Below are 27112 nucleotides of genomic sequence, written 5' to 3' on the forward strand. Positions count from 1 at the left end.
GTGTGTGTGTTTATATACGCATCACATTGTACACTATGGACATATGCCATTTTTATTTTTCAGTTATACCTTGATAAAGCTGGGGGAAAAAAAACAAATCCATAAATTAGAGAAAGCACTAAGCAAGCAGGATAATCAAGAGAGAACTGTGCTTTCTGAGAGATGTGTAATTTTGTCCATGTAAGTGAGTTTAAATTTCTATTAGTACATTAAACCATTTTTTAAAATGTACCAAAGCATGAATATAGAGCTAAGAGTCAATGGGTCAGCCATGAAGCCAGAGCCAATTCTACACCAGTGGCATCTGGAATTTAAAAAGGAAAGAAAGAACATGGGAAGTATGTCAGTGTTTAAAACGAAGTCAAAGATTTTCAGATTTTAGTACTGGAAAGGGTCTTAGAGGTTGTCATAGGCAGAAAGATATAGGGTTTTTATTAAAATGTATAAAGAGTTAAAAACAAAAAAGACACTTGTCATGACTGCTTCCATACATATGGTGTGTCTTCTATCACTTTTGGACCTTCTCTCCTTATTGTCTCTTCCACCAGAATGTTAGTGTCAGAACATTCCAGAGGTGTTGAATATGGAAACAGCCACTTTAATGTTCTCTGCTTTATTACATCAAATAGTCTTTTTTCCCTTCATTGTCATTTTAATTCCAGAGATGTAGAGTAATTTGGATGTCTAATTTAGGAAAAGGTATGAACAGCCTTTATTAGTCTTAAGTTGGCAAAGGAAGAGGTGAATTATTACTATGTAAAGGAGTGTTATCTACTTAATTCTCCCTCAGAATTCAAAGTTAAATAAACATTACCAAACAATGATAATACTATGACTATATTATAATATTGGGTCACATTTTGAACTAATTTTGCAGTATTCTGAGTACTTTTAATTATTCTTTATATTTCCAAAGTTGCAATGCAATGCAAAAAACAAACAAACAAACAAACAAACAAAAAACCTGTCATCTATTTATCCTCCTCTCAGTAACTGGTTTTCGTTTTCAAGTAATTCTTGTAGCCACACAATCACCAAGTTTTCTGTCCTACAGCCCACACACTAAGAGCTTCCTGTTATATTTTACTGCAGAAAGCTCTATCTCTAGTTCCATGAAGAAGCATCACTACTGCTTCAATTCTTCTTCTCTTTCTTTAATGTCTATGCTGCCGATTAATGATTGATTTACTTTAGAAGTGGTGTGGGAAATACCCAAGGATACAAGGAGTTCTTTACCCTAGTTTATTTTGTGCCATTAGAATATAAGGGTAGTTAAACAACTCTTGAAAGAAAGAAAAGATATTCAGTTCTCAGAATATAATTTTTAAAGTTTTACATAGTTTCAGGTGAGTGAAAAACTACATTGGGCTTATTCTCAGTCAACCAACAATTTATTAAAATCATGAAAGTTAGTGGCTCTCTTTCCTTGGGATTTGCTAAACTGATATGTTTTCATATGATCCAAGGAACCTCTTCTTTGGAAGAAAAGATCTCTTTTCCTGGATCCTGTGCTGATCTATAAACATTATGTGGGACATCACTTCTAAATAACTACCAGATTTGGTGACAAATTCTTGATTCTCATTCTTGAATACTTTGCACGCTTTTATACTTGGTTCACACTGGTACATGCCAACAAAAATTACACAATAATTTTTTCAGTATTTTCTGTAAAGCAATTTTTCTTTTGGTCCTAGATTACTAATTTCCAACACGCCACAAGAAGAAAATCTTGGCCACATGAATCCCTGGACATCAATAGCCCAGTTTCCAAAGTACAGTTGTATCTTCAATAAGTGTTTGTTGAATTAATGGACAAATAACATATCTGCTTTCCAAGTTCAATGAGTATCAGCTCTGATACTAACCTTATTTCCTGCAGTGGTAGAAATTGATTCTACCTGACTAATTTTTCAGTGTATCAGTTATCCTCGCTAGGTTATGCCATAGTAACAAATAGTCTCAAAGTCTCCGTGGGATTCATATATATAAGTTTGTCACATTTGTTATACAATAGCTCAATGCTGTCTGTCACTCAATATTCTCCAATAGGACCCAGGCTAAAGGATATTCTCCAATAGGACCCAGGCTAAAGGAATAGCCACTGTACAGGACAGTTTTCTGCGGCACAGCAAAAACAGCAATTGAAGAACCACTTGATATTGTAGAAAACTTCTCTGAAATAGCACACATCATTCCTGATATTTTTTGCCCAAAAACTACTCTTTGCTCAAGACTGACATTCTGTAAGGATGGACTCACTAGGAGAGGAGATACTTTGACAATATTATGATCTACCACAGTGGGTCTCTTGATTAAAAAAAAAAAAAATTACATTTCTTTCTAGGCACATAAAATGTACTCACTCCCTTTTCAATGGCGTTAACTCAAAAGTCCCATATTCCAGGATACTGTGATCATCTCAACATTGTCTCTGAGTGGATCCTCTTTTTCTGTAGATCCATGAACTATAAAGAGAAATTATCTGCTTACCGTCACACCAACAAAAACAAGAGTTGAACACGTCCAGAAAACCACAATTAACACTCCTTTTCAGTAAGGGGAACAATGAAGGCACAGGGCCATGCCTAATACATAGCACTTCTGTGATCCCACTGGAAAGATAATACAGCCCTGCCTTAAGGTAAGCAATGTTTTTAAATTAAGCTCCATTTCTGCTCTCTGAAAGCAGCTCCTAAATCCATAGTTCTCTATGCTCTTCATTTCACCTTCTGAAGGCTATTATTCGCCTGGCCTGTGGAAGGGGGCATCCCAAAGTCCACTTTAAATCTTGGACAGTTTTCATTCAACAAGTGATTCTTTTGACCGTGATACCATCTCAAAAACTTAGCTGAGTTTTTATCTATGTGAATCCAATCATTTCTATGTGCCTCAATAACCACACTCACAATTCTCTGCAATGTATGACTTAATTACAGGTCTACTAAATTTTTCAAGTTATAGAGAGTCCCATGCATTGCTTTTCTAACTTTGTGTAATGATATTTTATTTCTTTTTCAGTGACAATCTCCCTTTAATATGCTGAAATTAAAATATTGAATTATTAGATTAACACTAATCACATGTCTTGTATTAAAAAGCATAAGAATAGCGAAGAGAGGGGAAAAAAGTAAATAGATAAAAAATAAATACATATAAAAGCAAAGAGGGAAAGCATGTGTCTTCCTTAGTTCTCATTTCTGCAACTGAGCACAAGTTTATAGTCGGAATTTATAACATCTCTTCCACTATCCACTCTTTAACTTCAGGTAGCATCTTAGCTTGAGAAATGATCTCAACTTTCTTACTTTGTTAGGTGGCCTAAACTTTCAATCCTCAAGTGCTGCATCAATATTGGTCTTGCTTTTTTGGCTGTCTGTATTTTACCATTAATTTTTACCACTGGATTTGCATGTATCATTAAGTGTCCTGAGAATCCCCTGAGTTCCAGACACCAGCCAGAATAGCAACCTTTTTTATTGCCTGTTGGCAAAACTATGAACAGAAGTTAGCTCTAGGTGATGACATTATGATTGAAATGCATTTTGTGTGTGATTTTACATGCCTTTTCCCCTTTGAGCATATAGAAACTATTTAATTTGAAGAAAAGTGTTTTAAAATAATACACTACTACAGAATGAGTCATCAGTGAAGAGTGAAGAAAATACAATGTTGCAAATATAGTAATTTATCAATCCAGCTCCTCCTCATTGTCCTCACCTCTTGCTAATACTGAGTCTCATTCCACCACTATGCTGCTCTGTGGACGGTGCATCCTCAGCCCCTCCTGGACCTCACTTCCCACCCAGCCCCAGGCCCTTCCCAGATTTGCTTGGGCTACATAACAAATAGTAGTTTTATTTTCGTATTCAAAAACAATGTTAGACTTGATTTTAGAAAAGTACTTTACTATGAATACCAATTTGAACAAGTAGAAAAGGAAAGTTTTTAAAGAAATTGACATAAGTGAATACATGTATTTTTATCTCATAAATAAGGTTCATAAATGGTAGAGAAAAGTAGCTACTTTATAAATAAAACAAGAATATCAAAAGGACATTGGCAGCAATCTAACTGGGTTACTGGTCATCTATGTGGTAGTGGATCCACATCCTGCATCTACCTTAATAACTCTGTGACTTAGAGTAGGTTGCTTAACATTTGCACTTCACTTTTACCTTCCGTGAAAATTGAATGGCAACTATACCTGTGCTATGGGGTTTTAAAACATGAATACAAGAGGCTGGGTGTGGTGGCACACACCAGTAGTCCTAGCAACTCAGGAGGCTGAGGTGGGAGGATCTCTTGAGACTAGGAGTTCGAGACCAGCCTGGGCAACATAACAAGACTCCATCTCAAAAAACAAACAAACAAAACAGAAAACCAAATAAAGCAAAAAAAAAAAAAAAAAAAAGAAAAAAAGAAATCATGAGAACATTTACACAGACAATAAAAGAGTTCAGAAAACATGACTGCACAAAGTGAGCACTTTACAAATGTTATCTATTGTTAGGTTTGATGATCAAAGTCCGACACCTGCATCTTTTTAGGCATGTAAATTGGTTTGCTCAGGGCTTATTAGTATTCTCTTAGTCACAATACTGTACTCTCTGGATAAAGCATCTCAACATGTTCAAAGAGGAACACTGTGAACATTACTGCTAAACCAGTCCATGATGAAATATTTAAGAGGTTAGATAAAGTGTTCTGGAAAATGGATTTAGAATGCACAGTGGCTTAAGAGCATGATACAAAGTTTCCTTTTCTTCTTTCTAATGCTTGCTGTTTTCTTTCTCAGGATGGAACAGAACTGACCCACTAAGGTCTGTACTGGCTCAAGGGTAGTTGAGCAACAGGTGACATCCCATGTGTCACCATATCAAGGATTGAAATGAAGCTTTATCTTGTGAGCCTGAAGCACGTGTAGACATGGACTAGTTAATGTGCAAGTCCTTTGCTGTTTAGATTGTGCAGATGAAAGATAGGGGTATATAAAGTTTAAGGATTTGGCTAAGGGTTAGTGTTGACTCAGTTTATTTGGCTATTTAACTTTATCAGAAAGATTACCAAATAACTTTTTCCTGTCATCCATCCACAGTAAAATGATAGCACAGAATGATTACTTTTAAAAATGTTTCATTTTCTCCCTTGAGATGAACCTTGACCCTTGCAATGCTATTACATAATACATATCCTTAACTCTTCATCAGACTGTAATAAACTTAATTTACAGGTCTTTTTAATTTTTTAATTGAAACAGTTCTTCAACTGTTCCCCTCCTTTGATCCTCAGTAATCATCCAGCCATTCATCTTTATGACCCCAGCCTCACTTTACACTGCCTTGTGGAATTTCAAAATGACACAACCCAGTCTCTTCAGAACATTCAGTTCTGTGGCCAGAGGGCTGCTACTTCTTTTGTTCAAAAAATGTCGGACATTTATTTCAAGTTCCAGTTAAAATTATTCTGTTTTTAAAACTGTTTAGGGAACAGTTACTTTTTGTTCAGACTTGTTTATTTAGTTTCTTTCCTACCAATCCCTTGATTTCTTTGACGTTTGTATCCAATCTTTCTTTCTAGGGGCTGTAGGTAGCAAAGAGAACTGTATGGTTGAGAGTTCTTACCATATCAAGCTGACTTCTCTCACATTTTTAATGTGCTAATTTTCTGGCTTGGGAAATTAAAGCAAAATAAAATATTTTGTTTCCACTTCTGCTAATTCATTTACATTTCTTTAAATGATATCACATCCAAAGCCCTTTATATCAATAGCTTCAGGACAAGGTCTCAAAATGATGAAGGAGGGAAATAAGGGGGAAAATAAAGTGAAAATACTGTTAAACAAACAAAAACCTCCAGAGGAGAAGGAAGAAGACAGGTAGAGAAAAGGAGAAATATCCTTCATACTTTCCCACAAAGTGGCTTTAATAACAAATACATCATAGTAATGCTAACAATAGCTACACCAGAGCTGAATGACAAACAACATCTAAAACTCAGGATTAACTTAAAAGTGATGTTAATAATTGCTATTTCGAAGCCACAGTAGAGTGGTGATATGGTTTGGCTCCCTGTCTCCACTCAAATCTCATGCTGAGTTGTAATTCCAAGTGTTGGGGTAGGAACCAGGTGGGAGGTGACTGGATCATGGGGGTGAATTTCCCCAATGCTGCTCTCATGATCATGAGTGAGTTCTCAAGAGACCTGATGGTTTAAAAGTTTGTGGCACTTCCGCTTTCACTCTCTCTCCTGCTCCACTGCAGTAAGACATGTTTGCTTCCTCTTTGCCTTCTGCCATGATTCTGATGCAAAATTTTTTCTCCTTACCTCAGTTAATCTGAGTTCTTGTCTCATAACCAGGAAGAACTAGGCACACAGGCACATTGAAGGGTGAGGAGGATGGAATTTATTTAAGTGAAAGGAAAGGTCTCAGCGAAGAGAGGGGATTCTGCAAGCAGTTTTCCACCTCACAAATTGAATACCAGGGGAACCACACACAAGTTGAAGAGACTAGGCTTCTCCCCTGCATAAGTCATGAATTCCTGGTGGCTCCACACCATTCCCCCAATGCACGTGGGTCTCCTGTGCAAGCCCAGACATGCCCCCTGTATAGGTTCCCTCATCTGCACAAAACATCTGATATAAACATTTGTGGGGTATCAGAGATTCTCCAGTGAATCTTTCCTGTCTGCCTAGCTCTTTGTTGGCCTCCTGCCTCTATCAACTGTAAATTTTCTATGGACCCCAAACATGCGTCCTTTTAAGCCTGTAGAACTGTGAGTCAATCAAACTTCTTTTCTTCATAAATTACCCAGTCTCAAGTAGTTCATTATAGCAGTGTGCAAATGAAATAATACAGAAAATTATTACCAGGAAAGTGGGGGCATTCCCATAAAGATACCTGAAAATGTGGAAGCAACTTTGGAACTGGAGAATAGGCAGAGATTGGGACAGTTTGGAAGGCTCAGAAGAAGACTGGGAGATGTGGGAAAGTTTGGAACTTCCTAGAGACTTGTTGAATGGTTTTGACGAAAATGCTGATAGTGTATGGACACAGAAGTCCAGGCTGAGGTGGTCTCAGATGGAGAAGAGGAATTTGTTGGGAACTGGAGAAAATATCACTCTTGCTGTGCTTTAGAAAAGAAGTTGATGACATTTTGCCCCTGCCCTGGAGATCTGTGGACTTTGAACTTGAGAGAGATTATTTAGGGTATCTGGCTGAAGAAATTTCTAAACAGCAAAGCATTCAATATGTAACCCAGCTGTTTTTAAAATTATACACTCATATGCATGAACAAAGAAATTATCTAAAACTGGAACTTATATTTAAAAGAAAAACAGAGCATAAAAGTTTAAAAAATATGTAGCCTGGCCATGTAGTAGAAAAGAAAAACCCATTTTCTGGAGAGAAATTCAAGACTGCTGCAGAAATTTGCATAAGTAAAAAGGATCATAATTTTCATAGCCAAGCAAATGGGGAAAATGTCTTCAGGGCATTTCAGAGAGCTTCATGGAAGCCCCTTTCATAATAAGTCCAGAAGTGGAGAAGGGAAAAATGGTCTTGTGGGCCAGGTCCAGTGCTCAAATACTCTCCTCAGGCAGCCTCTAGACATGGTGCTCTCATCCCAGATACTCCAGCTCCAACCATGGCTAAAAAGGGCCACGGTATAACTTGGGCTGTGGCTTCACAGGGTGCCAGCCCTAAGCCATGGTGGGTTGCATGTGATGTTGGGTCTGCAGGTACAGAGAAGACAAGAACCATGGTTTGGAAACTCTGCCTAGATTTCAGAGAATATATGAAAATGCCTGCATGTCCAGGCAGAATTCTGATGCAGAGGCAGAGCTCTCATAGAGAACCTCTATCGGGGCAGTTCAGAGGGGACATGTGAGGTTGGAGCCCCCACAAAAAGCTCACACTGGAGCACTGCCTAGTGGAGTTGTGAGAAGAGGCCCACTGTCCTCCAGATTCCAGAATTCTAGAGCCACCAACAGCTTGCACCATGCACCTGGAAAAGCTGCAGGCACTCAATGTCAGCCAATGAAAGCAACTGTGGTGGTTGTACCCTGCAAAGCCCAAGGCCTTGGGAGTCCACCTTTTGCATCAGAAGGCCCTGGATGTGAGACACGGAGTCAAAGGAGATTATTTTGAAGCTTTGAGATTTAATGACTGCCCTGCTGGGTTTCAGACTTGCATGGGGCCTGTAACCCCTTCTTTTTGGCCAAATTATCCCATTTGAAATGGGAGCACTTACCAAATGCCTATGCCTCCATTGTATCTTGAGAATAACTAACTTGTTTTTCATTTTCCAGGCTCATAGGCAGAAAGTACTTGTCTTGTCTCAGATGAGACTTTGGACACAGACTTTTGGGTTCATGGTAAAATGAGTTAAGACCTTGGGGGACTGTTGTAAAGGCATGATTGTGTTTTGAAATGTCAGAAGGACATGAGACTTTGGAGGGGTCGGGGCAGAATGATGTAGTTTCTCTCTGTGTCTTCACCCAAATTTCATATTGAACTGTAATATACAATGTTGGGGGAGTGATCTAGTGGGAGATAATTGAGTCTTGGGGGTGGATTTCTCCCATGCGGTTCTCATGATAGTGAGTGAGTTCCCACAAGATCTGATGATTTAAAAGTGTGTGTCACCTTTCCCCTCACTCTCTTTCTCCTGCTCCACTATGGTAAGATGTGCTTGCTTCCTTTTTGCTTTCTGCCATGATTGTAAGTTTCCTGAGGCAACCCAGTCATACTCCCTATTAAGCCCATGGAATTGTCAGTTAAGCAAACCTCTTTTCTTCATAAATTACCCAGTCTCAGGTAACTACCTCATTATAGCAGTGTGTGAACAGACTAATACAAATGGAAAATAAAACCCATAAATGCTTTATTTATTAGTAGCATTTCCAATTAGTACATGTAAAGAATGATGGGAATAGAAAATGATTTTTTTGGACTATAGCTCAGTAATAATTTTTTCTGGAAAGTACCATCAATAATGCCAAAATTGTGTTGCCAAAGTATAATGAAAAATAGGACATTTCCGTAGTAGCAAAGAATCTCACCATAAAATACTTTAATTATAGAAAACAAAAAAACCGTAACTCCGTAGTGTAGAATCCTGACATCTATTACTTTACTAAAGTTTTCAGTTGACATGTACCAGTAGTGAGACATATAAATATTATATACCTTCTAATATGATGCACTCAGAAGAACACAGCATTACTTATGATTATGCAAAAAGGTACAAGTTAAACTTAAACATGAGGAAATATCAGACAATTCCAAATTGAGGAACTGTACACAAAATTACTGGCAAATATTCTTCCAAAGTGTTAAGGTCATGAAAGACAAGAAGGCTATGTTACTATCACAGGTTTGGAAAATATTAAAAAGACCTGATAACTAGCAATAATGTGCAATCTTGGACTAAATCTTGACCACAAAAAGGACATCAGTGAGATAAATGATAAAATTTGAATAAGGTATATAGATTAGTTAATACCTTATCACTGTTAATTTCCTGACTCTTGATAACTGTACTATGGTTTAAAAGCTATTAACATTTGGAGAAGCAGGATAACAAATTTGTCGAAGTTATTTTAAATATTTTTTAACCTTTTTCTAAGTTTAAAATTATTTCAAAATAAGTTCTTTTAAAAAACGAGAATAATGAAGAGACCACATTTTATAAGCACGCATGATCCTCAGAATTAGAAGGCTTAAAAATAAATTCAGAATCTCCAAATAAATTTCCGAAAGGACCCATTCTTATTTTATTACTTACAACGTAAATAGATGTGCAGCCAGCAAAGAATGAGCTCCTTTGCTGCATGTTTAACTAAAGAAGATTATGAAGTGTGTGTGGAGCTATAATGGTCTCAGATGACACTTGCTGAACTTTCTATGTTTATTTTGAGGTTTTTTTTTTCCTGCATCTAACATCAAATTTGATTTTTAACAATTTATTTTCATCCCAGAAGAAAAGAAAATATCCATTTTTAAATAAATAACAAACCAACATGATAACACTTACCTGTCGTTTAATCTCTTTCTAGAATAGAAAACACGCATACGTGAACACACATGCACACCCCAAATATCCAGTTGTATGATATGCAAACTAAATTATGAAAGCTGTACCACTAGGATTTTTCAATAAGACTGACTTAAACTGAGGATACCAAGCTATCACTCAGGAAAATACTATAAATAGTTATAACAGTTGTTAATTATTGCCAAAACAGAAAAATTTAAATGATAAAAAATCCTACAGTGAAGTTATGACCATAACTTAGTTCTTTATAAGTAATCTGTTTCTAGGAAATCTCTTTGGGCTATTTCTTAAACCTAATTTTGTTTGTTTTTAGTTTGGGCAGAGAGATTCAGATTTTATAAGAGTAAGTAAAATAATCCTGAAACATTTATCTGGAGTGGCAGATTTAAGATGGACACTCATTCTTTTGATGCTTTTTTAAATCTATATCCTCTCTGTTGCATCTGAAGAAATGCCAGGCCAATTTCAGATCCTGGTGGCTTTCACTTCCTTTCTTATAGAATACTCTCTCTTGAAGTTTAGGCAAACATATAAGAAAGTAACTACCCACTGAGGAGATAATGTAGAGAAACCATGAGAATACATAGAGAGGGAGAATGGACCAACTCAGCACAACCTTTAAATCATGCTCATGAACATATCAGACATGGAAATACAGCCTTTTCTGGACCGTGCAGATTAGCCCAGCTGCCAGCTGAATATCACCCAGTGACCACTCTTAAGTCAACTCTTAGAGCAGAAGAATCAGTCAGCTGAGTCTTACTCAAGTTATTGACCCACATATCTTGATTATAAAGGATAATTGCTTTAATCCATTAGTTTTAGGGTGGTTTGCTATGCAGAAATAGATAAACAGAAGACATGGATGTGAGGAATCCTGTTTGGTGGGTGCGGCAAGGGCTGCAGCTATCTCTCCCACTCTCACTTCACCCTTAAAATCTGAATCTCAAATGTGTGGTGGCTATGTCCAGTTTAATGACTATAACTCTTTCTAGCCTCCCTTGAAAGTCTGTGTGGTCAAGTGACAAAGGTCTGCCCAGAGACATAAATGGAAATGATGTTTACACACTCTGAAAAATATCTTTTAACTGTTTTCTCCTTCTTTCTTCTCTGGACCAAAATGTGGATATAGTCATTTGTGCTATGGCCATTATCTTGGACCCTGAAGAAGAAAGAAGCCTTCACGCTTGAAAATTTCGAGCTTAGTACTGTAAGGATCTTGAAATTTTGTGACTTTGAGAAGTTACTGAACTTATTTTTCATGAGCAAAAAGTACATATTGTATGAGCCACTGGTGCTCAAACTTTTTTCTATATGAAGCCAAGACTAATGAATTAATGGGTAATTAAACAAGCAGGATAATGGGGCAGGACATGATTTATTTCCAGCAATTTTAACAAGAGAGAAATAAAGTAATAAGACTCATTTTGTTGCACTTTGCTCTGTTGTGTTTTGCATATATTGTATTTTTTACAAATTGAGAGTTTGTGTCAACTCTGCATTCAGAAAGTCTATGGGGGCACCATTTTTCCAACACTATGTGCTTTGTGTCTCTATGTCACATTTTGATAATTCTCATAGTAGTTCCAATTTTTCATTTACTTTATATCTATTATGCTGATCTATGATCAGTGAACTTTGATGTTGCTCTTGTGACTATTTTGGGCAACATGAATAATGCCCATATAAGAGAGCAAACTCAACTGTTGTGTGTGTTCTACCCCAAGTACCAGCCGTTCCCCCATTACTCTGCCTCTCCTCCAGCATCCCTATTCCCTGAGACACAGAATATTGTAACTAGGTCAATCAATAACCCTATAGTAGCCTCTAAGTGTACGGGTTAAAGGAAGAGTAGCGTGTATCTCACTTTAAATCAGAAGTTAGAAATGATTAAGCTTACTGAGGAAGGCATGTTGAAGCTGAAATAGGCTGAAGTCTAGGCCTCTTGCACCAAACAGTTAGCTAAGTTGTGAATGCAAAGGAAAAATTCTTGAAAGAAACTAAATGTACTACTCCAGTGAATACATATATGATAAGTAAGCAAATCAGCTCTATTGTCAATGTGGAAAAAGTTGAGTGGTCTGGATAGAAGAATCAACCAGCCACAACATTCCCTGAAGCAAAAGCCTAATTAGCAAGGCTGTAATTCTTAATTCTATAAAGACTGTCAGAAGTGAGGAAGCTTCAGAAGGAAAGTTGGAAGCTAACAGGGATTGTTTCATGAGGTTTAAGGAAAGAAGCCACCTCCTTAACAAAAGATTGCGAAGTAAAGCAGCAAGTACTGAGAGATAAGCTGCAGTAAGTTATTCAGATGATCTACCTAAGATAATCGTTAGAGGTGACTACACTAAAAAAACAAAAATAAAAAACAAACATATTTTCCATGTAGATGAAATTGCCTTATATTGCAGTAAGATGTCATCTAGGACTATCAAGGCTAGAGAAGAGGAGTCAATGCCTGGCTTCAAAGCTTCAAAGGACAGGCTGGCTCTTTTCTAAGGGGTTCAATGTAGCTGGTTATCTTAAGTTGAAGTCAGTGTTCATTTATCTTTTCAAAAATGCCGAGGCACTTATGCATTATCCTAAATCTACTCTGTCTGTTCTCCATAAATAAATGAACAAAGCTTGGATGACAGCACATATGTTTATGGCATAGTTTACTGAATAATTTAAAGCCCACTGTTGAGACCTGCTTCTCAGGAAAAAAAAAAAAAGATTTTTCTCAAAATACTGGTGTTCAGTGATAATGCACTTGAAAACTTTGATGGAGATATACAGGGAGATTAATGTTGCTTTTATGCCTTGTAACACAACATCCATTCTGCAGCCCATGGATCAAGGATTTATTTCAAGTCTTACTAATTAAGAAATACATTTTGTAAGTCTACAGCTGCCATAGATAGTGATTTCTCTGATGGATCTGGGCAGAGTAAATTGAAAACCATCTGGGTTTTCAATCAAGAATTTTAAAAACATTCTTGATTCATGGAAGGAGGTCAAATTATCAACAATAACAGGGTTTTGGAAGAAGTTGATTCCAACCTTCATAGATGACTTTGAGGGGTTTAAGACATCAGGAAGTAACTGCAGATATGATGGAAAGAGCAAAAGAACTAGATTCAGAAGCTGACCTTAAGGTGTGACTGAATCATTGCAATCTTACAATAAAACTTGAATGAATAAGGAGTCACTTCTAGATAAGCAAAGAAAGTGGTTTCCTGAGTTGAAATCTATACCTGGTGAAGATGTCATGAACATTATTGAAATGAAAACAAAGAATTTAGAATCTTCCATGAACTTAACTTGATAAGACTGCAGCAGAACTTGAGATGACTGATTCCAATTCAAAATGCTATCAAACAGCATTGCATTATACAGAAAAATTTTCTGTAAAAGCAAGTCAATTAATGCAGCAAACTTCATTGTTGTCTTAAGAAATTGCTATGGTCACCCAAAACTTTAACAACCACCATCCTGACCAATCAGCATGTGTAACCACTGAGGGAAGACCCTCCACCAGCAAAAAGGTTGTAATTTAATGCAGGCTTTGATGATTGTTAGCATTTTTGGCAATAAGGTATTTTTTAATTGTTTGCACATCGTTTTTTCTTTATTAGATGTAATGCACACTTACTAGACTACAGTATAGTGTAAACATAACTTATATATGCACTGGCAAACAACAAAAAACCTTGTGTGACTTCCTTTATTGTGATATTTGCTTTATTCTAGTGGTCTGGAACCAAACCCACAGTAATTTCTGAAGTATGCCTGTATCGTTTAGCTGGGCCTTGAGTTCCTAACTGTCAATGATTATACAGAGAATCTTTCATTTGTTCATCTCCACCATTAACTAAGATCCAGAAATTGTATTATACATCCCAGTATATATTAGCCATTTATTAGCCATTTGATTTATATAATTGAGGTCTTATTTTCTATTTTTAATTTAATATTTTATTATATAAAATGTAGAAAGTAATATAACAATATTATAACCACCCACACCATAGAAATAAAAATTACAAAACTGAAATATTATGTATATCTCCATCCCCCCAGGCCACTGTATTTCAGCCTGGGAGACAGAGTGAGAATCCCCCTTTAAGAAAACCCTACAGGTTCAGAAAAATGCAGGGATGAAGAAGAATATGGTTACTGGACACTTTGAAAAGTCAGTGCTATTCTGAACATAGACTCATAATACATTTTCTAAAATTCAAAATTGTATTGACACCTGGAGGTACTAGATATGAATGCCGACAGAAGAAAGGGGAGAAATTGCCTTGGGGAGGAGAACTACATTGGTCATAGGCTTCTATTAACTCTTAAAGATACAGAGGAAAGAAGCAAGCTTTCAAGATCCACTTCACTTGATTTTCAGTTTTGAGTTCTAGAGATTCTTTGAATATTGCAATTGTATTTTCTTTATATTTATTCTTTAAGTTTGGTGCTGGCTGTAGAACAGATGACATGTAGAGAAGAGAGTTTATTCAAGTCTGATTCATAGTTCCCTTAACTACACTAACTCATTCAAGATTGATTCACTCCTCCTTTATAATAGTTCTAACTTCTTTATAAAGTCAATGAATGTTCTGCTTTTTAAAAAACTGGGTAATAAAATCTTAGGGTAAAAGAATACACAAGTCGGCTGGGCGCAGTGTCTCATGCCTATAATCCCAGCACTTTGGAAGGCTGAGGTAGAGGATGACTTGAGCTGAGAAATTCAAGGTTGCAATGAACTATGATTATCTCACTCACTGCACTCCAGTCTGCGCAATATAGTGAGACCCTGTCTCCAAAAGAGAAATATGCAATAAATCTTTTCACATATTCATGTCATCTTTTGAGCTTTTTATTCCTAAGGAGAGATTTGGGCTATATGCAGAAACAAAGAAAGCCTTAGCAAAAACTTTCAAACAAAAAGCCCTGGGGGAGAGTATATATGGTGCCACAGAACTAATTATGTACCTGGACACACACATGTGGGACCCTGACAGGTAACCTCATAGAAAAACTAGGCCACTTTTAATATAGCCGTGATTCCCAACATATTTTGTTCTTGCACCAATTTCTTGCTCTATCTCCTGTGTTTTCTTAACATCGAAGATGGTCTTATTAATCATTATTTAAAGTAAAATAAGTATATTGAATGTGACTTTTCCAACTACATGTGTCCCTCCTGTGTTGAATCATGCTTTTGGGAATCAGTAGTGTAGAGGTTGATATGTAAAATTGTCTTTTATAAATCTTAGGTGTCAATTTTAAGGATGAGGGAATACTCTGTCTCTGCCTTGTGATTTGGAGAAATAGAGAGGGAATGGGTCGTGTGAGTGAAGGCAATAGGGAACAGATTGGAGCACACTTCCAAAATGACTAATTTTGTGATGCACAGAGAACCCTTCTGAAGCCCACTTTGGAACACATTTCTTTCAGACTTCTACCATCATAACTACATTATTCAATAAGATGAGTCATCAGGAAAGTACACTGTAATTTAAGAATTAACTTATATTGGATCAAATCCACATAAACATTTATAAGGAGCTTAAGTTAGGGCCCAGTAAGTAGTTGGTTGTATGTAAGTATTAATAAATTGTATAAGAAAATTAGATCTAGAGATGAAATTGTTTAGCTTCGGTTGATGGCCTGAAGTTTTTATATTTGTCAGTTTCTGACAAAGGGGTTTGCTTCTAGTTAATACATGTTAAAATGCTTAAAATAGTGTTTGGCCATTAAGGCATACTTCACATAATGGAACACTACACGTAGTAAAATATTTCGTGAAGTCCATTGTTTATAGGACTTTGAGTATAATTCTTATTATTTCCTGAAATTTTTATACATGTTAAAAATTATTTCCTATAGGTCAGGGAATATGTCTTTTCTTTATTTCTATATCCTAGTAGAAGGAAGGAACATAGTCGCTGCTCAATAAAAGTACTCTTTGCTGGGCGCAATGGCTCACACCTATAATCCCAGCACTGTGGGGTTACAGCACTTTGGGAGGCTGAGGCAGATGGATCACGAGGTCAGGAGATCGAGACCATCTTGGCCAACATAGTTAAACCCCGTCTATACTAAAAAAAAAAAAAAAAAAAAAAAAAAAAAAAAAAAAAAAGCTGGGTGTGGTGGAGCACACCTGTAGCCCCAGATACTCTGGAGGCTGAGGCAGAAGAATAGCTTGACCCTGGGAGGTGGAGGTTGCAGTGAGCTGAGATTGTGCCACTGCACTCCAGCCTGGAGACAGAGTGAGACTGTCTCACAAAAAAAAAAAAAAAAGAAAAGAAAAATATTCTGATATGTTAAAATGTGAAAGCAGATTTGAGATCCTGCAAGTAGATTCACTTCAAATTATATTTTAAAGTTTTATAATATGTATATTTCTTGGACTAAATACAGAGATATTTGTAATTTCCCTTATTAGTTTTTCACAGGCCTCACATTCTTTGCTGGATAATAAGTTCCTCGATCTGAAACAATGCTGTGAGGGATGACATGATATTGTATAAAGCATTCTGTAAATCAGTTGATGTTGCTTTTGGCATTGTGGGCAGGAAAGGCAATTCTATACACAGAATAAATGTCTACACCAGTGAGAAGAATATGCAGTTCTTTCCATCGTGGAAGCAGTTCAATAAATCAGATACTACACAGATTTCATGGGCAATTCATATCACGTGACTTGGTGGTTCACAATCAAGGGCTAAGTCTCTACTAAAGCCCAATAGCAAGCCAGCTGCTATTTCTCAAAATAAGAATTGTTATTTATTTACAGAGGATTGTGAAGCATTTTTCAAAATCTTCAGATTCCTTGCTATGATTCACTTATAAATGACTCCATACTTCACTATCTGCCAGACATGCTTCAAATATAATTGGATCTGTTGGTTCATATTCCACTAGCAGGTCAATTTCCATTGAAGTCTAGACCTATTTCATATCTTTCTCTGGTCCAGGACTCCATTCAGAACTGGTGGTTTTGGAGTTACTTGGTAAATGGATTGGGGTGAATGCTTGAATTAGGTATATGTTGCTTTCAAAATCTGAAGAGGACTAGTTGATATTGTACTTCTTTGTTTATGGTAGGAAGGACATAATCCCATAATCCTTCACCCAGTATATCTCAACTTGCTGCAAACAATTGAACCCCTCAGGATTTTATCAAGGTGACAAATCCTTGAAACTTTTCGGGATTTGTTTCCCACCCTTTGTTTTATATAAGCCTTATCAATTTGTCAAAAGCACTTGCTACTTTCTTTTTTAAAATTATTTCAATAGGTTTTTGGAGGAACACATACTATTGGGTCAGATGAATAAGTTCTTTAATGGTGATTTCTGAGATTTTGGTTCACCTATCACCAGAACAGTGTACACTGTACCAAATGTGTAGTCTTTTATCCCTCACCCCACACCTGCCCTTTCCCCTGAGTCCCCAGAGTAAATTGTATCATTCTTAGGCCTTTGCATCCTGAAGTTTAACTCCCACTTACTAATGACAACATAAGATGTTTGGTTTTCCATTCCTGAGTTAATTCACTTAGAATAACGATCTCCAATTTCATCCAGGTCGTTGCAAATGTAATTATTTTGTTCCTTTTTATGGCTGAGTAATATTCCATTATATATATATATATATTCCATTATATATATATATGTTTTTTATATATATATAACATTTTCTTTATCCACTCATTGATCAATGGATATTTGCACTAGTTCCATATTTTTACAGTTGCAAATTGTGCTATAAATATGTGTGTGCAAGTATCTTTTACGTATAATGACTTCTTTTCCTCTGGGTAGATATCCAGGAGTGGTATTGCTGGATCAAATGGTAGATCTACTTTTAGTTCTTTAAGGAATCTCCACATTGTTTTCACTAGCGATTGTACTAGTTTCATTCCTACCAGTAGTATAAAAGTGTTCCCTTTACCCTCCATCCATGCCAACATCTATTATTTTTTGACTTTTTGATTATAGCCATTCTTGCAAGACTGAGATGGTATCTCATTGTGGTTTTTATTTGCATTTCCCTGATCATTAGTGATGCTGAGCATTTTTCATATGTTTCTTGGCCATTTGTGTATGATCTTTTGAGAATTTTCTGTTCATGTCATTTACCCCCTTTTTGATGCAACTGTTTGCATTGTTCTTGCTGTTTTGTTTTGTTTTGTTTTGAGTTTGAAGATTCTGGCCATTAGTCCTTTGTTGGATGTATAGATTGCAAAGATTTTTTTCCCACTCTGTAGGTTTTCTGTTTACTCTGCTGACTTTTTTATTTTATATTTTATTTTATTTATTAATTATTATTATTATTATTATTTGCCGTGCAGAAGTTTTTAGTTTAATGGTCCCATATCTTTATCTTTGTTTGGTTGCATTTGCTTTCGGGTTCTTGGTCATGAAGTCTTTCCCTAATCCAGCATCTAGAAGGGTTTGTCCAATGTTATCTTCTAGAATTTTCATGGTTTCAGGTCTTACATTTAAGTTTTCTATCCATCTTGATTTGAGTTTTTTATAAGATGAGAGATAAGGATCCAGTTTCATTCTTCCATTTGTGTCTTGCACCATTTGTTGAATAAGGTGTCCTTTCCCCACTTGATATTTTTGTTTGCTTTGTTGAGGATTAGTTAACTGTAAGTATTTGACTTTACTTCAGTGTTCTCTATTCTGTTCCATTGGTCTATATGCCTATTTTTATACCAGTACCATGCTATTTTGGTGACTATAGCCTTACAGTAGTTTGAAGTAGAGTAGTGTAATGCCTCCATATTTGTTCTTTTTATTTAGTCTTGCTTTGGCTATACAGGCTCTTTTTTTAGTTCCATATGAATTGTAGGATTATTTTTCTAGTTTTGTGAAGAATGATGGTGGCATTTTGACAGGAATTACATTGAATTTGTAGCATGCTTTGGCAGTATGGTCATTTTCACAATATTGATTCTACTTATCCATAAGTATGTGATGTGTTTCCATTTGTTTATGTTGTCTAAAATTTCTTTCAGTAGTGTTTTGCAGTTTTCCTTGCAGAATTCTTTCACCTCTTTAGTTTGGTATATTCTTCCTAAGTATATATATTTTTTGCAGCTATTGTAAAAGAGGTTGAGTTCTTGAGTTGATTCTTAGCTTGGTTGCTGTTGGTGGATAGCAGGAGTACCAATTTGTGTAATACATTAATTTTGTATCCTGAAACTCTGATGAATTCATTTACAACTTTTTGGTTGTGTCTTTAGGGTTTTCTAGGTATATGGTCATGTCCTCAGCAAAAGCAGCAGTTTGACTTCCTCTTTACTGATTTGGATACCCTTTATTTCTTTCTCTTGTCTTATCCTTATTCCTCTGGCTAGGACTTCCAGTACTATGTTGAATATAAGTGGGGAAAGTGTGCATCCTTGTCTTGTTCCAGTTCTCAGGGGGAATGCTTTCAACTTTTCCCCATTCAGTATAGTGTCAGCTGTGGGCTTGTCATAGATTGCTTTTGTTATCTTAAAGCATGTCCCTTTTATGCTCATTTTGCTGAGGGTTTTTTAATCATAAAGTTTGCTGTATTTTATCAAATGCTTTTTCTGTCTCTATTGAGATAGAAATAATAATGTTTATAGATATATAGTTACTTAATAAAGTATAAAGAAATGTGGGGAAATGATTACTGTCTATTTTGAGGGAAAGGAAAGAAGAATGGGACAAAGAGAGACTTCCTTTAAAAAGAAAACTCTTCATTGAGTTATGATTGACATACAAAAAGCTGCACAGATTTAATATAGACAAGTAAATGAGTTTGGAGATAAGTATGCACCTGAGAAAACAATATACGCTATAAAACAATTCTATACATGAAACACAATCTATGCTATAAGCCAATTCATTACATCCAAAAGTTTTCTTCTTCCCCATTTATTTATTATTGTTTGCTATACGAATACTTAACATCTATCTTCTCACCCAATTTTTATGTATACAATACAGTATTTTTAGCTATAGGCACTATTCAGTATAGCAGATCTCTAGGACTTATTCATCTTGTATAACCAAAACTTTGTACCCTTTGACTAATATCTCCATGTTTCTCCCTTCCCCCTGTCCCTGACATGTACCATTCCACTCTTTGCTTCTTTGACTATTTCAGATTCATCATGTAAATGGTCTCCTGTAGAATTTGTCCTTCTGTGTCTGGCTTATTTCACTTAGCATAATTTTCTCCATGTTATATAGATATCTGTTAGCTCTAGTTGGTTTATAGTTGTATTAAAGTCTTCTATTAATCATTTTCTAGCTAGTTCAATTCATTACTGATGATGAGATATTGAATTCTATATGTACTAATATGGGATTGCATATTTTTGGTATTCAATTTTTTCCATTGTTACTTTGTATTTGGTATTTTGCTTACAGTATTTATGTATTAGTTGCACATAGTTTTATAATTATTACATCCTCTTAATGAATTGACTATTTTATCATTATAAAGTATCCTTCTCTGTCTCAATTATAAAATTTAATCATAATGGTTATTTTATTGGCATTAGTATAGTCATTCCAGACTTTTGATAAATATTTGCATTATGAATATTTTTTCATTTTACTGTTAACTTACTTGTCTTGTATCTGTAGATAGCATCTAGTTGAATCAAGCTTTTGCTGATCTTTACTGTTTTCTATATGTCTTGTGTCTTTTTTTCTTCTATTAATTAATTATAGCCTTCCTTTGTGTTAAATAGATACTTTCCAGTATACCTCTTTAATTCCATTGTTATTTCTTTTAATATTTTCAAACATTTTTAGTGGTTGTCCATGGGATTACAATTAAAACCTTAATGTAATATTAACTTAATTTTACCTTTTCACAGAAATTTTGCTTATGTATATTTCCATTCTCTATCCCTTCTTTGTGCTATTATTGTCATTCAGTGGACATGTTTATACTCTGCCAGTCAACACAGATTTATAATAATTGTTTTATGCCATTGTCCTTCAAATCAGATAGAAGGAGAAAAAAGTAAAGTACATTTATACTATATTTCATATTACCTGTGCATTTAACTTGACCAATGTTCTTTACTTCTTGTTATGGATTTAAGTTGCCTTCTAGCATTCTTTCCTCTTTGCCTGAAGGACTCCCTTAAGCTTTTATGTTTGTTTGTTTTATTTCTTTTTTTTCTTTGTATTGCAGGTCTGATAACTATGAAGTATCTCAGTTTTCATTTATTCTGAATGGTTTTACCTACTTTTCACTTTTGAAAGATAGTTTTGCTGGATATAAAATTTTTGGTTAGCAGAACTTTTCTTCCAGCACTTCAAATACATTGTCTTCTTGCCTTTTGGTCTCAGTGATTTCTGATAAGAAGTTAGATATTAATCTTATTGAGGTCTTCCCATATGTGTTGAACTGTTGTTCTCTTGCAACTCTCAATATTGACAATATTATTCCTCTCAATCTTTTGACAATTTGACTATGATGTGTTGGTGTGACTGTCTTTGAGTTTATCCTAATTTAAATTTGTTGAATTTTCTAGTTCTGTAGAATAATATTTGCCAGCACATTTTGAAACTTTTGATTATAATTTCTTCAACTATTCTTTCTACTTCTTTCTCTTTCTCCTTTCCTTTGGAGATTTTCATCAGATGTATGTTGGCATATTGGATGTGTGCCATATATGTCTGAGGCTCTGCTCATTTTTTTCCATTAATTTTTATTTTTTTATTAGTTTTAATCAGAATGGATAATCTCAGTTGATATGTTTTTAATTTCACTGATTCTCCTGCCATCTCAAATCTACTGTTGAGTTCTTCTAATAAATTTTTTTATTTTAGTTATTTTACTTTTCAGCCTCATAATTTATATTTAATTCTTTGTTGTAATTACTATTTTTATTGATATTCTTTATTTGGTGATATACAATTTTCATATTTTAATTCTTTGAACATGTTTTCTGTTATTGTTGTTGTCCCTTAAATGTAGAATTTTTTTGTTCTCCTGAGGCACAATTTCTCCAGATTGGTTTTTTTCCTTGTTTGTTTCATATTTTCCATGTCATATTGTTTTTGAAAAGTAACATTTTAGAAAATGCAATGCTGTAATCCAGGAAATCAGATTCTACTCCTCTCCCTTAGGTTTATTGCTGCTGCCTTTTAATTGTTTTTACTATTGTTATTGCTTCCACTGTTTTTTATTTAGTGAGTTTCCTGAACTAACCCTCTAATGTTTATTTCTTCCTTAGAGTGCATCCACTAAAGTCGCTACATGATTTGGCAAGTCATCAGTTATTGATTGTACCAATATTTTCTTAAATGCCTGGAAACTATAAGTCTGCCATTCTTGGCTAAGAATGTGTGTGTATGTGTGTGTAGTGTGTGTGTGTGTGTGTCTGTGTATGTGTATGTGTATGTGTGTGTGTGTGTTTGTGCGTGTGTATGTTGGAGTATAAGCCTCAGTGCTCAAGGAGTTTAAAACTCTACTTTAGCTTTAACTCTTTGTTTATAGCTTATGCAGAGCCTTAAGGTCACCCAGGAATGAAAGATTGGAGGCCAGTAGGCATTTTCTGACCATGCACACAACCCTGCCTACGCATGTGATTTTCCAGTTTTCCAGGTATATGTCAGAGCTTTCAATGTTATTTATGAGCATCTCATTCCCAAATTCTTCTTTTTATATTTTTGACCAAGATCTTGATTGCCCCACCTGGCATTGTAACTTATGGGAAATATCACGTTAAACAATTGCTACTGATTATTTTTCACAAATGTCCTTGTGATCTTGGGATAGAGCTTTCCTGCAAGTAAGATCAAATAATGATGAAGCCCTATAAATGGGATTTTTACAGAGATCTGTAAGACAGATCACATGGTTACAAGGCTTTAAGGATATAAATTTTTGAGGAGCTCCAATCTCATTCTTCCTCCAGTAGTGGCAAAGCTGTTGATTTTCACAGCTACCATGGTGATGAGCCTACTGTTTTTTCAAGATTACTGTGAAGCCAGGGAGTGAAAGATGGGAATAGGCCAAGTTAAAAAGCTATAATTTATCCTGTTTGCACTGAGCTTCAGCAGTCGTTCTTGAGCAAATGTTCTTCTGTTTTCTTAGCTCTTTGGTTAATCTCCAGAGTTTCGAAGAAGTAAATTTTGAAAAATTTTGTCATCATTTAGATTATTTTTATTGATTAACAGATTTACAGAAGTCCTCACTTTCATACATAGTGTTTTTAATTTCCTACCAGTTGTTCTGTGCTAATTTACTTTTCAATGTCTTGTGATAACTGCTTTATGTATTGTTTCATCCGGGACTTTTAATGGTAATCAGTAGAAAGGATAGAGTAGAGTATGCTCACTCTTTCTTAACAACTAGAACTTCTATTGCATGTTCTTTTATTCAAATCAAAATGGAAACATTATATCACAAATTTACTCTATTCATAATTGACTCATAAACAACAACAAAAGAACCCCAAAAGTTTATTGGTTTTTTTTTAAAGGCCCAAAAGCCCCAATATTGTTGTAAATATGCTCATATATTGAATGTAATGTATTAGAATACTGTTTCCTCTGTATCATCCTGCATGTTTTGTACCATATATTCTTTTTTTAAAGTTAAATATCAAATTTTTTTAGCTCAGAGAAATATTTTGATTTGGTTAGTACAAAAAATGTGCAATAAGTTATGTATGTCTAACAAAATTAAAATTTTGGTTTATAGTACCAAAGCCTCACATTAGATATTGCTTGAAGGAGACTTATTATTACTCCACTTCTGGTTCTTATTAAGCAAAGAATGTTTTAGTAAAAAAGTTGTTAAATGACCTTAAATAATCTATCTTCACAACTTTATTTATTTTCTAAGTTATGAGAGAGTTTTCTACAAGTATGTATGCTATGTTGGCCATATTGTCTAGGTCTGGAGTGATACACTAGACATTATTTAGAGGGGTCAAGATGATAAATTATAATAATGTGCAATAATGTATTAGGAAGCCTTCAGTTTCAGATAAAAGTGTTCAGAGACTTCAGAAATATTGGTGTAGGTTCCGGAATAGCTCTGGTGTCCCCAAAATAACCCTCTATAATGGCAAGGAAAATATATACAAGCATACATACATTACTTAATACAAATATTAATATTCACCTATGTTTGAATAAAATCTGCATTTCACTAACTGAACAGATGTTAGTTAATCAAATATAACACTATTTATGAAGACTAGATCTTAGCCAGAATTTCACATCCATTGTTTTATTTATCCTTTGCAAAAACCACTTAGATAAAGATGTCTTATATAAAAGCTTTGGAATCCAAGATACAAAAAGCATAAAAGTAGATTACAGTGATAGTGAAGCTATCGGAAAGTGCACATTTTATAATTCGATGCAAGATGTTAATTTCTCCATATTTTAATATTCTGACAACATTTTAATGTTTCAAAGACAAATAATATTTTACTTAATTCAAATACTCTGATGATTATGAAGATGGTAACAGATTGCTATCAGTAACATTCTGGTAATGTTATTTTGATCCATAGGCAAAATTGCTTGCTCTGAGAGAGAGGAAAACTAGGATTTATGGGGGTATCTATTTCTACATTATCATTTGGCTCACTTCTTTTGTATTATAGATTATATAATCTCTACTTTAAAAAACATACATTATTATCATGTTTTGATTGCTATTCAATTAAAATACTGCAAACTTGAGAATACTAAGAATGCTCTGTCTTTGTAATAGAACTGGAATTTATATATTAAAACAAGTTGAAACTCACTGTATCTAAATTTTATGACAAAGGGTTAAAACTATAATCAAGAGTTATGAAAACTTAAAATATATAGCAAGTTAAAGTATTTTGGCCTGAATTATCAAAAAAATCTGTTTTTCTATGGTGCATTTAAAAAAATACAAACTTAATCTTAACATTTGTAACCATAGTGAAATCTTAAAAAAGTATTTCTTGGAAAGCTTCTTTTGTTTTTTATTATACCTTTGGGTTCCATTTTAGAGCCTGGGTGCTTTAATTGTCGTCTCGTAACAGGCAAGAAAGTAAATTAAAGGAACCTCTGGTGAAAGGAGTGATAGATCTTCCATGCTATTGGATAGACTTCAAAGATAGAGAGCTGTATTTTATTCCCTGTGATTTTCTTTAGGCTTTGGGAGCCAGCAACTATCATCAGAGAACAAACATCTAGTTCAAAACTAAGAAGAAGAAGAAAAAATATTTCACTCTCGTATAAACAGTCTTGAAGTTATCCTTAAAGGAGGAGGTAAATTTTGAAAGGGATACTAAAAGGTCTCAGCATATAAAAACAGCTCTATATCCTTGAGGAATCGCCATACTGTCTTCCACATGGTTGAACTAATTTATACTCACACCAACAGTGTAAAGGCGTTCCTATTCCTCTACAGCCTCACCAGCACCTATTGTTTCCTGATTCTGCACATGTATCCCAAACTTAAAGTAAAATTAACAAAAATTTTTAATAGCTCTATATGAAACAAAATATTTTAATTCTACAGAACTGTTTGAGATTATAAGAACACAATATTTGCAGACAGACCTGAGATAAAAATCATTCTATTTTCTGTAGTTGTCAATTGAATAATTGTGCAAATGAGGAACAGTGCCTAACCTCAAGGAACTCACAAACCAGGAGCCGAGTGAAGACAAATGTAGTTAACTCTAGTTTTAGACACTCGTTTTAGCAAAGAAGGGTGCTATCTGCTGAACAGTGGGAAGTAAATTGAGGAATTTTCAATCTCACACATCTGAGGCCTCTTCTTCGCCACTGCCAGTTAGTATTCTCACTGCTGCTACCAACAGCCAGTTGTTTTCAGTATTCAGGGACATTCATCTCTTCAAGGATTTTGGTAGGATGATTGACAATAAAAACTGGCTGTTCTCCAAATGTTTCTTGCCCCCTCCAGTATGACAAAACCAAATATATGTCTGATAATAACAGAGGTAGGAAAAGTTCTTAAAAGTTAGTCGTGGAGATCTAAAAACACCCAGACATAACTGAAGATATAAAGATATGAATTGAGATTATTAAATGCGTTTTCTACTTACGATATTTTCAGCTGATGATGGGTTTAATGAGTGGCCCTATCATAAGTCAAGGATCATTTGTATTTAACAAGTGGTTCAACATAAGTACTGAAAAATCAGAATGGAGTGTGGACATTTTTATGACCACTCCTCACAAACTGCCAGCAGGGCCAGAGTAGACAGTATTGGTGGCATATCAGTTCTGATCTTCTGGAGATGTCTGTGAGTTCCCAAAGGCTCACATTTTGATAGGTAGATCTTACTACAATTTTCTGCTTCTATACAATTACTATGTCATTTTATATAAGCATTAAGAGGTACTTAAATTCTGTACATGAATCCATCTCATTTACCCAATCGATAGGGTACTGAAAAGTAGAAGATAGTACAAAAATACCTATGTAAAAAAGAAAATTTTCTTATAAAAATGTAAAAGGAGAAGACAAGCCTCAGAGGACTGAAGGAGAAGTCTATCTTATTGACATTAATGTGAACATCAAATATTTTATGGAAAAAGTTAATGTATATAGTAAAATTTTTAATTACCAGCAATGTCCACTGAGTCAATTATGATACTTTCCCAATATTATTAGCCATGATGTCTCCCTCATTGCAGAAAGAATTTTTGCAGATAAAGCTTAGTCACTATTGGTGATGCTTCAGTTTCAATCCTCCTTTAATTTTCTTGGTAATGTCAAAAATTTTCTGAGTCTTATTAAGGCAAAACATTCTACAAACAGTGGTTTGGTTCATTTTAAATAACAAATTAATAAATTAATAAATGAAATAAGAGTAGAGGAAATATATCAAAAATTGAGAGCTACTTTGCTTGAAATGTCTACCACTGTTAAATGATTATTTATTGAATAAATGTGAAAAAGTCTCCTAAATTCTCTCTATTCTCTGTATCTTGAAGATCTTGCCTGAGCAAATTATATGGGCCTTTAAGAATAGTGTTATAGATTGATATATTCCTGCCTTAAAAATGTTTTCAATAGTACATTACAAGTTCTATAACTA

Source organism: Macaca nemestrina, chromosome 3 (genome assembly GCF_043159975.1).
Source record: "Macaca nemestrina isolate mMacNem1 chromosome 3, mMacNem.hap1, whole genome shotgun sequence".
In the NCBI taxonomy this organism is placed as follows: domain Eukaryota; kingdom Metazoa; phylum Chordata; class Mammalia; order Primates; family Cercopithecidae; genus Macaca; species Macaca nemestrina.